Here is a 1,127-nt window from a genome sequence, read left to right on the forward strand (position 1 = left end):
GAACAACTTTCTGCAACACCTCTAACAGAAACTATCACAATTTTCTTCTGTTACGCTTCTGTAGCAATTCATCAGTAACACTTAACTGTGACATTCTTTTGTCACACTTCTGTTCACCTGTAACAGTTCTCCTGTAACTGTTAGCCTCTGTAACAATCCTCCAATAACACTTTCCTTTTTTTTTTTTTAACGCTCACGTGATCTTAGGGTTGTGAAATCAAAGCAAACATCGCACCCATAACTCATGCACGTTCTTCTCACAAAAAACAGATTCGATCCCGATCGTCTTTCTATCTCCGGCAACAACTTCATCTGTCCTGCACTTCACAACATCCATCACCGAACTTCCAGTAATACCAGCAACACTCTCTTCTTCCATCAACAACCCTTGTTCTTCTCAGCGTCATCATCATCACCGTGTGATTACTGGAAATCACCGAGGTACAATATCACCGCTTCCCTGGAAAACCATTCTTGCCTTCAACTATCCATCAACCTATCTCCAGCTTCACATGTTAATGGCAGCAACCTCCGTCATGAGCCATCAACACCTGCTCATCATCACAGCAGCAACCACCAGACATAACCATCGTCACTGCCATTACTAGCAGAACCGATCAACCAAATACTCATCATCCATCCATCGTTAATGGCAGCAATCTAACTTTACTTCGAAATTCCTCCTTATTAATGGAAACAACACCTTGCTTGGGCTCTTCTCAACTGCACCCATCTTTATAACGGCTCAATGTACAACCAATAATACCAGCAGCAATAATATCTTCTAACTCGAGCCTATTCATGACTTCCAAAAATCATTCTTTGTTTTTCAACCACACAGCTCCAACTCTATCCTAATAGCAATAGCTCAACTTCTATAATCAACAGCTGTAAACCTTCTGATATCAGCATCCGAACTACGTCCATCAACTGTACTTCAACTTTCTTGCAAACAAATACTCCTCCAAACCTTTTGTATATGACAGCAGCAGCAACTTTCCCTATACGTCTTCTTCTCAGCAGGAACAACTTCAATTTGAAAGACTTTGCTTTCACAGCAACACGGCAAGTCTTCAAACAATCTTTTTTTTTTTTTTTTTTTTTTTTTTTTTTTTTTTTTTTTTTTT

The sequence above is a fragment of the Papaver somniferum genome, chromosome 6 (assembly GCF_003573695.1).
Source record: "Papaver somniferum cultivar HN1 chromosome 6, ASM357369v1, whole genome shotgun sequence".
NCBI lineage: Eukaryota > Viridiplantae > Streptophyta > Magnoliopsida > Ranunculales > Papaveraceae > Papaver > Papaver somniferum.